This window comes from Macaca thibetana, chromosome 2, assembly GCF_024542745.1.
Source record: "Macaca thibetana thibetana isolate TM-01 chromosome 2, ASM2454274v1, whole genome shotgun sequence".
NCBI classification, from domain to species: domain Eukaryota; kingdom Metazoa; phylum Chordata; class Mammalia; order Primates; family Cercopithecidae; genus Macaca; species Macaca thibetana.
Window position 1 is genome coordinate 192,093,519 of NC_065579.1, and position 13,643 is coordinate 192,107,161.

A 13,643-nucleotide genomic window follows, 5' to 3' on the forward strand; every position below is an offset into this window, starting at 1 on the left:
CAGAAATGCCTCTATTCTGTCACCTCTAACAATAAGATTATTTTACATATATTAAAAAATTATAACTAAATTGTTGCAGAAAAACAGACGTTACCTAAAATGTCTTGTTGACTGTTGATGGCATTCTTATTGCCATAAAGGACGGTACAGTTTAGAAAGTCATTTAAAGGACTAAGTGGGCAGTCTGGAAGGCCTTGATTATAAACTCTGTGCGTAAGTGATGGGTTTTCAATGTTCCAAGTGAGCCCACAGAGCCAGAAACCCACTGACACCTGATTCAGTCCCATTAAAGTCATTTTTCCTTAGCTGCCATTCTTAAGCAAATTCCATCTTCGACTATAAATAGTTATTCTAGGTGATCTAAGAAGCGGAATACAAGGATCTCAGAGGTCTTTACTGCCTGTTCACTGAAGGAAAAAAAAATCTGTTTTGAACATGCTTACCTGGTCTCTTACCTCTGTGCAGTCAAATGCACGGGAAGCTTCTCCCCAGGGTGCATGACAAGAGCTAATCCAGGGCCAAGGACTTAGCGAGCTCCATGAGAAAACTGCAGATATTTCTATTTCAAGTAATTTATTTTAAGATAGAATTTAAAGATATGAATGCAAAGACCACAAGCTGCTATTTTAATTCAATGTAGTTGGACCACTTACTGTTAACTCTTTATTTGTAGGAGACATTCACTTATCTTCCTTGATGGTACTGGTTTTATTAGAATAAGGTACATTTCCATGATGGATCCTAATAATATATCAGAAGAAAGACAAATTTTAAAATGACCAGTCTACTGGGTTTAATATGTATTTATTATAATAACCCCTTTTCTTTCCACAAGTGAGAGAGCAAGTACTCGTACACTCATTCCTCCTCCACTGTAGTGTGGCACACTACATAATACTACATTAATACTCTTATGCTTTTAAATTAAGATTTTAGTTGGTAATTCCCACTTTTATTATCTTGCATGAGCATTAAAAAAACCATTTGTGCTATAGTTTATGACTACCATCTTATTGATACAAAAATTAAAGTTCAGAAGTATTAGGTAACTCCCCAAACATTACATTACTAACAAGTAGCAGCACTGGGTTCTAAATAAACTAACTATAAGCTGTAGCATAAAGAAGTCTTCTACATTTTGAGTATTGTAGCCAGAAAAACTACTGTAGGAGAATAAAGCTCAATTTAACACACATCTTGTGAAAGACATTGAAAATAGGCACGAGAACTCGCTAGTTATCCCATTGCCACTGTTAATGGGTGGTTGCTAGTTGCATTGAGAATAATATTCTGTTTAAAACTTGCACAAGAACTTACTGTTTAAGGTAATTGAGTGTAAAGCAAGAATGTTACATTGAGTCGCAGAAACCAAATCCTTAGGAAAAACCCATCTTTATAATCCTTTCCTTGTTTGTAACTAGAGATGGACCACATTTCTCAGAGAATATGTCATTAATAGTTTTACTCAATATTTATATTAAACTTTGCTTATATTCCGTGTCTAACTTTATAATATATGAAGATAATTATATCTGCCATATAGTATTTTATAGCCTCTTAGTGTTGAATGAGTCTTCTAGTTCAATATAATTTAAGTGTAAGACTAAATTTTAGTGGTTGGGGGATGGAAATAGAGAAAAAAGGGGAAGGAATAGCAAATAGGAAGGTTTCTATCCATTTGTCAAACTCTTACGGGAGTCTAACACACTCCTCTGAGTTTAAAGAGTCTTAAAATCACAAAACATTAACAGGGTAGAATGATAATGAATTCATAGTTGCTGCCACACTTTTATTATATAATACAGGTATTAACTAAAATGTAAAGCTATAGCTTCCATTTCAGCTATTTACTATGTTCTCATTCTGACTGAATCATTCCCTCACCTTGATATACTCGGGTTTATTGTTCTCAAAAGTCTATTTTTGTTGCTTCATTTATAGTTGACCATTCTCTCTTAGGAATGGCATTAAAAAGTTAAGATATTAAAGTAATTAAGTGGTCTACTTAAAAGTGTTTATTCACTCTTGTTTTCACAGTTCTATAAATTAATTTATGGACTAAATGTACGGTGTTAGTTATCTATTGCTGCATATCATATTACCCCAAGATCTAGCAGTTTAAGTTGATACAGATTTATTATTTCACAGGTGGGTCTGGAATCTGGGTGTAGCTTATCTGGGTCCTCGGGCTCTGGCGATCTCACAGGGCTGCAGTCATCTCAACGTTCTTCAGTGAAGAATCCCTATCATTGGCAGGACTCAGTCCCTCATGAGCTTTTGCCTGGAGGCTTCCTTACTTCCTTGTTCTTTGAGCTTTTCCAGAGAGCATCTTACAACATATCAGCTAGCTGAGGAGAGGGCATAAAAGGGAGTACCAGCAAGAGAGAATGCTGGCAAGATGGAAGCCACTAATCAGAGAAGTGGTGCCTATCACGTTTGACCTGTTCTTTGTTACAAGCAAGTCACAGGGTCCAGTTCAGACTCAAGGGGAAGGGATTTTACAGCAACGAGAATACTATTAAGCAGGTGGGAATTATCGTGAGCCAGTTCATAAAGTTGCCTACCAGGAGATATATATTTATAAGTTTCAGGAAAACAGAACATGATTTCATTGTTTGTAACTTATCTCTTCCTTAATTTTCAACTATAAAACAAGCATACAGTGTCAGTCTCTACCACCAAAAAGCAACAGTAAATATTTTCCTAGTTTGAAATAATAGACATGCTTTAGCACACTGAAAGCAGGAGGAAAAAAAAAACTGAAGAAAAGGGAAAAGTTTCAGTCTTGTGGTTTCCATAAAAGAACAAGTCTCTGAAGTTTGTTATTTAAGAATCATATACGCGATTTTATAATCATTAAGTTTTTTATGTTTACTTGTTAGGTTACATGAGATTTTTGGATTGGTTTAGTTTTATCCATCATGTAATTATAAAACAGGTTAATATTTAGTATATTATAAATAATACATGGGGCAAAAGTAGAGATGAATTATTTGCTCTTACCTTAATCAAAGATTGATTCTCTGATATTATAAAAAAAATACAGCTGAATTCTTGGCTCTGTAATTTTTTTGGAGATCTTACTCTTCCATAAGTTGATTTATTTGAACTTTTCTTGGGGATAAGATTAAGGCAGTAAAGATCTACGTGGATATCATTCTCTTTCTCAAATACTTTCCAATGTAATTGATATTAATACATATTCTATCTTCTAAGTATTTTTAGGAATTGTGACAACTCTTCACCAGCTCTATTGGTACTACCCTGTTTTATGATAGATTATTGCAATTGCATTCTCAATTCTTTCCCTGATTTCACTCACATGCCCTCCCCCTACAGTCTATGCTCAATAGAGCAGCCAGACTAATCCTCTTAAAATGTAAGTCAAATTATCACTTCTCTGTCAGTCTGTCCATGCCTTCTCACCTCACTCAAAGTGAAAGCCTGTATTTCAAAGGTCTATAAGGCCCTACAATTTTGGCCTCCATTCTCTCTCTCACCTCATCATATTATTATTTTGCCTCTTGATCACCAGGTTCAGTACACAATTAGCTTTCTTGCAGTTTCCTAAATACCCCAGGGATGTTCCAGCCTTTGCATTGGCTGTTCATTTTGCCTGGAATGTTCTTCTTCCAGATGCTGGTTTGACTCATTTTACCTCCTCTTACAAATAGTACTCTAATGTTTCATTTCATTACTACTGTGTGATCTTATTTAAAAGTTGAACAGCACATCCACTTGAAATTCTTTATCCACATTTCATTTTTTGTCTTCTTCTAATTGTTATAATCTGGTAAATATTTGTTTAATTTTTCTGTTATTTCTCTGATGGTAAGCTCCATGCAGTGAGGAGTTAGTTTGTTAGCCTTGTGACTAGAACATTGACTACTACATTCTATAACTGGCATTCAAGAAATTATTTGGGAATAAAATTTCCATTTTCTATGTTTAGTAAGGCAATTGGACCCATGCCCACTCTGCACTACCTCTTTCACAAAGAGAACATTTGCAGTTTTATTTATTTACCACAACACAGTCATGCTGGTTCTTTTACTTTCCTGAAACTGAAAGAAACAGAAGGACCTGAATTTACATACAGGCTCTTGTCTCTAAATGGTCTATGGATTACATAACCTGCTTTTCCTAGGATATCTGATATTCAATATATAGAAATACTAAATTCTATGACTCCATATTTTGGATTTATATCTAATAATTATACTGCTGAATTTTTTATAATTTATAAAAAATTATAAGGATAAGGATTTAACTTTTTCTAGGTTTATACAATAATTAACACATAACTGATTAAATTACAGTGCCTGACACTATATTTTCCTATTTTCTGCTACACACAAAAGCACACACATTTTTTAGTCTAAAGGCTGGGAAAGAATTCTCTTCTTTTAATTTCATTCCCTTTTCAGATTTTCCATCAGCAAGTAAAAAGTAGGGTTATTCACAAGTTGCCTAGTTTTAAAGGCTTCTCGGTCTTCATTATATCTTGCTTTAGTTTTTTCATCTGAGTTCCCAGTATGCCTTGACCTGGTACTTTGGTGGGAGTCCCTAAGAAAGATTATGTTAAACCTAACAAGATCAAACGTAATCAAAACAGATGTGACCAATTGTTCTAATTTAGGTACGAAACCCATATATATATATATATATATATAAAAAAGATAGAAGTTACATAATTTGATTTTAGTGATTTTATCTTGCAGGAAATTACGATACAATGTGTTTTTTTAAGAAAGGTGATTCTAAGTTTAGATTACACTAATCGTAATATAACATATAGAATATATGAAATGTTGATATGATTACGTTCTCTTCTGCATGTAGCTGAATGGATGCAGTGGCTGGTATGTCAGGAAGGCTGACAACCTATAGAGCAAATTGATAAGAGAAAGTTTTACCCCTGGATGGGTTGCTTCATGACCTGTGGTGTAGGTGAGGAAGTATTTGGAGCAGACAGAGGAAAGAAGATACAAGAACTATCTTCAAGGATGTTTTAGGACAGATGTCTTAGAATTTCTATATTTCTGGAAAGGTACCAAAACAAATGGATGAAAGTAACAGTTTAAGTTTTGGTACAAAGTTAAACCTTTTAACAATGAGAGACTTGGGAAAGAGGAATGTGTTGTTTAGTGGGGAAATAAGATCTGCATTGCAGGACATGTTTGAGCAGAACTCCAGATGTCCAACATTAAATAGAACCTGAGGTTGATGACTTTTAGTTTCCTTCCAATCCTAAATTTCCATGTTTCTTAAAAGAGAAAGATAGAAGAAAGCCAATGGATAAAGACTGGAGTTGTGCTTAATATTGAGATGATATTTATTTAATATGATAAAGAAACTCACTGCAATTTCCACTCCCCTTAATGTCATAGGAGAAGCAATCTAAGAAAGCAAATAAAACTTTAAAACTTGATGAAAACACGCAGTGAAATATAGGCACCAGCAGTATTTTTAATTTAGGGGAAGGCAAAAAATAAATCAAGCAGCTAAAGAAGTCTGGACTCAAGTCTCCAAATAATAAACTCACGCTGAGAGAAGCCCTGGCTTCTGTAATACCACATAAGTACATGAGAGAAGTTGTTGTTCATTGTGACCTTCGTACAATCTGGACAAAGCAAAGGCAAGAACAGACTGTATCCTGGTATAAATCACCACTCAGTATGTTGTGCTGTCTAGAAAGGCGGAACTGAAGGAGGTAAAGTATTAAAGAAAAAAGTCATTAGATTTATAGGAGAAAAGTTCCAGCTGTGTGTCTGTTAAGATGGTATCAATAGGCTGACTTTGAAAATGTTTCAAACAAGCAGGATTTTAGATGGTGATTTTTTTAGGAGCACATATTCATTCACCTTGAAAGTTTTAATGAGAAAAGCAAGAACAACTAAATCATCTCTTGATGTGACTAGGCATTTCTAGAATCTTCTTTCCTAGCCATGAGTATGTGTCCAGGTCTTTGGCATTTAAGGACACGTTGTAACAGAAATGTCTAACATCTTTTTCACTGGTTTAATTTACTTGATAAATAAATACATCAGGAAGAAAGAAACAAATATGAACAAACAATGCTGTTTCTTCCATAGTACTGAGTGATTGCTTTCCTTTGGATCACAGCTCAGTAGAGACAGCAAAGAGATTTATCCTATTATGAAAACCAGAGATATTTTCAATAACTGTTTAAGTATTATATTATTGGGAAGGTTTAAAACAGACCCTTATAATTGAGGTAATTGAAACTGATTACCCAATATAAGATATAGTGTCCTAAAGTGCCATCCACTCTTGGGAAAGCCCCTCATCTCTGATTTATAGTTCTCTACCATTTTGCATTTAATTATGAGACGATAGGGCCAACTAGTGATAATTTGGTTTTTCTTTAGCCACAGGAATATTTTTCCTTCATCTTTTTCTGTTTTACACATAGGACTTATTTTGACACCCAAATCATGTACTGATGTTAGCCTTTTGAAAGAAAGGAATAAAAAGACTTGATAGGTTTATTTTCAAGATACTGAAAACACCAAATCCATCTAAGATTTTGTATATGAGAGAAGTTGCCTGAAGTCTATAATAAAGTGAAATTATCCATTGCAATCACAGAGAGGAAACCATTCTGGAACTGGGGCTAATGTGTGTATTTGCACGCTTGCTTCTCTTTGAATCTTTCTGGAAAATGCATTTATTAGTTTTCATTTAATATCAATTGTGCTAATAAGATAAGAAACTGGGAAAATATTGCTATGGGAAAATATGTTTTAACATGACATATATTTCTGCACTTTTGAGCGATCACATAGTATTTGGATAGATAAGACATGATGAGAGTCTGCACTTTAACAATGGCAGTAAAGTTGGCAGATTATGAGAAAATTAGATAATTAGAATAATCTTTTTTTATATTGACTTTCAGAATTCCTTCTAATCTCCCCTTTATTTAAGTGTAAGTTCCCGGTTATATGGCAATAAAATTGGGACTGATGTTTTGCAATCAGGCTGAAAATATTTTTACTGTTTTTTAAAGTCCTTTAGTTATAGAACTTACAATGCCCTTTTTAATGTATTGGGGGTAACTTTTATTTCTAACTTTGTATTCATGAAAATAAAAGAAATTGCCAAAGTGTATTAACAGTCCTAGTTAATGGTTTTTATAGGGGATTCAGAAAGAAGGAAAATTTGATGAGTTAAAAATAGAAAAAAGAATGGTAAAGGTAAGGAAAGTTTAGAATATATTCTTGTAATTGGCTAGAATGATCACATTTGTCTCTCTGGGTCTTGAACCAAAGAGAGAAATTTATTAAGAGAAGATTACAAACTTTCTTCCCTTTAACCTTTCTTGAGAACTTTCAATTATTTAAATGTGTTATTTACCTTTTACTCCCTCCTCCTGCATGAACAGCCAAGTTTTTCTTTGTTTGGATTATAACAAGTCTCTAAATGAAAAGAAAGTCCATGATACAGAACCCTCGATCATAAAATTATTAGCAAATCTTTCACTATGGTTCTGTTTTATAACAACCAATTTCATGTATTCTTTTTTCACTTGCAGCCAATTTGCTATCATATCATAAATCTGGAGCTCTCCCCCTAAAATCTTATTAAAATAGTAGTTTTAATCTCTTCTCCCTAGGTTCCTTATCACCAAGAAAACATATTCAATAGCAGAGATCACAGTGGAGCTGTCTTGGATTACTAAAATTTCATTACTTCCATCAAATTTGTCATGGCACATTTACAGATAGATAAATTATCATGGAATACTACACCTGTCAAAATAGATGATATGGGCTCCTTTGAAGATTGGTCTAGGTAATCTCATTATCTCTTCAATCCCAACTTTCCTGAGATTCCGTGATAAGGCTGACATGAGGCGTTCAGGAGCTTCATTCCTGAGAAAGAATGTTGCAGGAATGACAATCAGGCAGCAGGTAGACCACCTAGAAGCTAGTCGAATTTTAACCAGGAGGTAACCACAAGGGTAACTGGACTTAGCAGAAATAGTGATTGTTTCGTTCAGCGGGTTTACTTTTCCAAGATGTCTACTAAGGATCAAAACCAGGCAAAATTGTGAATTATGAAAAAGTACTTTTTCATTTACACATTTTTAATGCTTTTAATTAACATGTTTTAAGAGTCTTTAAACTAGGCATTATGCTAAGTGCTTGGGTATTGGGGCACTCAACTGAAAGAGAATCATTCTGCCCACAAGAGCTCATTAACTGTTTTGTTCCCACGCAGCACATAAAAGCTGAGAAATAGGAACTCAAAGATGAAGAGGGATAGAAAAAAAATCTCGAATTCAAATGTAGCAGTCCAGGAACACTCCCAAAGATATGACATTTGAGTTGATAGCTGCAAGAGTGGAAATCGGTCCAGAAGATGAGATATCTAGACTGTAGGGCAATAAGTATGAAAGAAGGAATACTTAGAAACCTATAAAATACACTACAAACTTCAAGTAGTTCAGTGTTGGGTAGTACCGAGCAGAAGCTGGGCTCCTAAAAATGGAGAATTTTATAAACTAAGCCAAGGCATTTAAACTTTATCTTGGAGGCTATTGGGAGCTGCCAGTAGTATTTCAAGGAAAAAAAAATAATTAATAGTGACATTTTCCTTTAGCAAGGTCCATTTCAGTCACAAGAGTAGAATTTGGAGGGATAATAAAGTGGAAATGAAGGATCAGTTCTAGTTCTGTGTTGAAATCTGAGAGTTGAAAGACTAAACTGTGGGAGAGGTAAAGAAAAGGAAGGCAAATTCCTGGCAAAATTGTTACCGAAAGAAGGGATACTTAGAAATCAGGGCACACAGGATTTAATAACTAACTGTCTATTTAGATGGGGAGTAATTCACTAGGTAAACGACAGTTTCACTCTCTGAAATAGACATAATATGAAGAGGAGCACTGATGACGAGTTTGCTTTTAACACCTTGTTTTTTATTTGTGTGTAGAACATTCCAGAGAAGATATCAAGGAATTATTTCAGGAGGTAGCAAAGCCTGGCAAAGTGAAGAAAATGTGACTGAAGAGATTGAATTAATGTGCTGACATTCACACCCTTTAACCTTAGAGATGTTATTGGTTCTAAGCTTCAGTTTCTTTACGTGTGCAAGGAAATAATAATATCTACCTCAGGCACATGTTTTATTCTCAAACAGAGCTCTCTAGTAGAGAAAAGGAAAACTAGTTTCTTTGTTCAAGGCATCAACCACTTATCAAGCCATCTTTAGATTTCCTATAGGATGGGCTCAGAGGAACTGTGTGCTGCCCATAGAGTAGTTATATCTGTTTTAATGAACTATGTCTAATAAATAAACTAAACTTTCCAAAATTTCAGAACATAATGGATTTTTAGATATATGTTAGTTCTCTTCTCCTCATTGCCTATAATTATTCCAGAATTTTCTGGGTAACTAGCTAAGTGACTAGATGATGTCATCTACCTCATAGCAGTAAATCAACAGAGAAATATGTGAGGATTTTAATGACAGTTTTTAGAAATGGTACAAAATGAGAATTTCATTAGCCTTCGTTAAAGGTGATAGAAGCCAATTTTACTAGATTAAAACATTTTTAAATTTCTCTCAAACTAACTGTATTAGTCTGTTTTCACACTGCTGATAAAGATGTACCCGAGACTGTATAATTTACAAAAGAAAGAGGTTTAATTGGACTCAACTTTCCACATCTGGGGAGGCCTCTCAATCATGGTGGAAGGCAAGGAGGAGCAATTCAAGTCTTACATGGCTGCCAGCAGGCAAAGAGAGAGCTTTTGCAGGGAGTCTTCTATTTTTCAAAACCATCAAATCTCATGAGACTGATTCATTATCATGACAACAGCACTGAAAAGACCTGCCCCCATGATTCAATTACCTCCCATTGGCTTCCTCCCACAACATGTGGGAATTCAAGATGAGATGTGGATGGGAACACAGTCAAACCGTATCACTAACCTTCAATCATTGATTTAATAAACGTTTGCCAACTCTGCTCAGTGTGCCAGGTACTGTTGTACCTTTCCATTGGGTGGGAAAATGTGTCTTTGAGGCGATGACAAGTGCAGTGTTAAGTGATGAGAAGAAGCCTGGCACACAGAGAACTGGGGATCAAGTATCCCAAGCAGAAGGGAAAGCATGCTTAAGGCAGAAGCCAGGCCATTTGTTTTCAAATAAGAGAAAGAGGACCAGTGTATGCCGAGCTTCAGGGGGAAATCTGGTGGGAGATGAATTTGGGAAGCGAGCAGGGACAAAATGTATATGACTTTTTAGACCCTGGTAAAGAGTTGGATTTTATGTTAAATAAAATTTAAAAATCCCTAGAAAATTTAAAGTAGAAGCATGGTGGGGAATGATGGTGTGATGCATATCCTAGTGAGGCCACTCTGGATTATCTGTGGAGACTGGATGTGATAGGGCAGTGGCTGGGGTTACACCGTCCATCTACTCATAAGGAAAACCTCCTGCCAAGGAGATCCCTTAAGTGAGGGTGGCAGACTAGTGGCAGGAGCTGGTTAAAAAACCACGGCTGGCCAGGCTCGCTGGCTCACGTCTGTAATCCTAGCACTTTAGGAGGCTGAGGCGGGGGATCACGAGGTCAGGAGTTTCAGACCAGCCTAGCCAACATGGTGGAACTCCATCTCTACTAAAAGTACAAAAATTAGCCGGGTGCGGTGGCAGAGTGCCTGTAATCCCAGCTACTCAGGAGGCTGAGGCAGAATTGCTTGAACCCGGGAGGCAGAGGTTGCAGTGAGCTGAAATCACGCCACTGTGTTCTAGCCTGGGCAACAGAGCAAAACTCCATCTAAAAATAAATAAATTAATTAAATTTTAAAAACCATGGCTTAATGTTAACCAAAGAAACATGTAATTTAATAAAAGGGATTCTTTCCTATTAGAAACTATCATTAAGTCATTTTTTAGCATCAGAGATAATCCATAAAGAATGTTTATTTCCCCAGATTCAGCTGTACATTTGATTTTTTTTTAAGTCACACTTTAAAAATAACAGCAAATATCTCCTTTTCCTTCTTTTGCCCATATTCCATCCACAAAAATACAATGGGTTGTGACTTGTTCAAAGCATTCAACTCTTAAAACTAAATTGCATTCCAACATTTTTAAGAGCTACGAAGTTAAATAAAACCATATTTTAATTTGAAGAAGAAAAAAGTACAAGGAATTTATTTAAATAAGATCATCAGCATAAATCTAATGCATTTATAAATTGCAATAAATGGATTAACTGAAAAATCACTGGTGAAAGTTTGTTAACAGCAATTTCTGTAGAAAGAGGGAGGAAAGTGAAGGATGAATAATGTCTTGACACAAAGCAATCATTGAGCAAAAGGTATTTAATAAAAGTAGGAGAAGCTTTCTGATAGCATTTTATCTGAAATTAATCATTCATTTAAATGTCAAAAATATCTAACACTTCCTACCAAAATTAGGACACAACATAAATATCCAACAAGAGAGGAATACATAAATAAGTTTTAATACAGAAAGTCCTTAATTATATTTAAAAAATTGGGGCCAGGCATGGTGGCTCACACCTGTAATCCCAGCACTTTGGGAGGCCGAGGCAGGCAGATAACCTGAGGTTGGGAGTTTGAGACCAGGCTGACTAACATGGAGAAACCCCATCTCTACTAAAAATACCAAAAAAAAAAAAAAAAAAAAAAAAAAAAAAAAAACCCAAAAAAAACCCAGGTATGGTGGTGCATGCCTGTAATCCCAGCTACTTGGGAGGCTGATGCAGGAGAATCACTTGAACTGGGGAGGCAGAGGTTGTGGTGAGCTGAGATCATGCCATTGCACTCCAGCCTGAACAACAAGAGTGAAACTCTGTCTCAAAAAAAACCACAAAATTTGTAAGTGGAAATTGAACATTTAACGTGACTCTATATAAACGGATACTAAAATGTCAAAAGATGTTATTTAGAAAACACTATTTGGAAATACCTTGAAGATAATTTAAAACTAACTATATTTTATTAATTTTATTAGCATCTAGATTATAAATGCAAGAATGTTCAAATTGTTAAATTGAATAAAAGTTATTCATGTGTGGCTTTTTTAGGTTTTAGCTTTAAAATTTTTTTAAGTCCAATGAGTTGTTTAAAAGAATGATACTGTGCTCTTTATTTTACAAAGAACTTTAGCACTGTGTGTGTTCATAAATTAGGACATTTACTTTTCCAAGAGTGTCTCACAGGATCCTAAACGATTCTAAAGCATCCAACGGCATTATCATTCTTTTTTCATGTCATTGATTTGTCCTAAACATTACCATAAAACTTGAGAACCGTTTTTTGTTTTTGTTTTTTTTTGCCTACTTGACTTTTTCATTTAGATGACCAATAATAAACATTTCAAAATTGAAATATCTACCCTTGAATTTCTGATTTTCAGCATCCTTTCTCCCATCAAACTGATTAACTCTGATTCTTCGCCACTCGGTAAATGAGAACACAGCCTGTCCGTATGAGCAGAGGATTACCAGAGTCTTGTCACCCAAACGCTTCTCTCTTTCACCCACATTCACCAGATCAATCCACCTACTTCTTTCTGTATCTACTATTAGCACTGCAGTATAAGCGATGCTTCTTTCTTGAATCGATCGCTACAGCCCCTGAATAGGGTCTTCCTTTCCCTTCCCTTTCAATAATCCGTTACCCACTTAGGAGCCTGAGTGACCTTTTAAATAGCAATATTAAAATTTAAAAACATGGATGCTTTTTCAATAATTCAAAAACTCTTTATCCTGGACCACATGGCCTGATTTCTGTTCACCTGTCTAATATGGTCACTCACCAAGTCCCACCCAACGCACACTTCTCTGTTCTAAAACACATAAAACTTATTCCTGTTGACAGTCCTTGAACTAAAAGTCTCAGACTAGATTTCTCTTCATCCATTTTTTTTCTTTCTTTTTTTTGGCATGCTCCTTCTCATCATGTATGTTTCAGTTTAAATATCATCGCTTTGTAGAGGGATTTGCTGAACCACCTTTCTGTTGTTAATACCCAGGCATGTTCTGTCATCACATTACCCTGTTTGATTCCCTGGATAGTACTTGCTACTACCCCATACATTCTCATAAGACATACAAGCGCTTTGGGAACAAAGATTTTGTCTGTCTTGTTGCTCTTGTACACTTAGTCTTAGATTAGTACCTGGCACATAGATGCTATATGTATGTACAGGTATATACATGTATATGTACATGTACATGTGCATGTACATGTATATGTACATGCATGTGCACGTGTGTGTACATATGTATGTACACACGCATGTGCATGTGTGTACATGTGTATGTAAATACATATGTATATACCCACATGTAAGTACAAGCGCATGTGCATGTGTATGTACATGTATGTACAAGCACACACATGCATATGTATACATGTATGTGCACATGCATGTGCGAGCATGTGCATTGCATGTGCATGAACATGCATGCGTGTGCATGTGCACGCACATGTACGCACATGTTTGTGCATGCATGTACATGTATACGTACATATGCACACACATGTGCACGCATATGTACACACACATGTGCATGCATATGTCCATGCATGTACACGTATGCGTGTGTATATGTTTATGCAAATGTACACGCATGTGCG